This window comes from Mus caroli, chromosome 6 (genome assembly GCF_900094665.2).
Source record: "Mus caroli chromosome 6, CAROLI_EIJ_v1.1, whole genome shotgun sequence".
Taxonomy (NCBI): domain Eukaryota; kingdom Metazoa; phylum Chordata; class Mammalia; order Rodentia; family Muridae; genus Mus; species Mus caroli.
The window spans coordinates 115,439,757-115,440,216 of NC_034575.1; the positions used below are offsets into that span (position 1 = coordinate 115,439,757).

The 460-nt window shown below is 37.0% G+C and overlaps 1 protein-coding gene across 1 annotated transcript in view; it reads left to right on the forward strand.

Annotated features, from left to right (window-relative positions):
• Kdm5a (lysine demethylase 5A) overlaps positions 1–460 on the forward strand; it is a 70,013-nt gene that overhangs the window by 18,049 nt on the left and 51,504 nt on the right.

The window sequence follows — 460 nt, forward strand, 5'->3', positions numbered from 1 at the left end:
CAGACCCCTTTAGCTCCTTGGGTACTTTCTCTAGCTCCTCCATTGGGGGCCCTGTGATCCATCCAATAGCTGACTGTGAGCATCCACTTCTGTGGAATCCAGTGCTTTTAGCCACTGGGCCATCACTCTAGTCCTCTCCAAGGATTCTTAAAAATCACTGAGGTGTGGGATACTCAGTAGCAGTTTTTCAGAATTCATTCTGTAGTATAGTATTTGTATGTTCGATTGAGTGATGGTTTTGAAGTATGAATTTACTTTCCCATTTCCCTAGATTATACTGTTTCTTTATTCTGACACTTTCTTATATCTTTATTAATTTGCATACAGAAGTTCTGAGGAGAATTGTTTGAAATAGATTTCTTTATGATTAAGCTATGTTTATTTTTTTGTTTTGTTTTGTCTTTTTAGGGTTTTTGTTTTGTTTTGTTTTTTTGAGACAGGGTTTCTCTGTNTAGCNCNG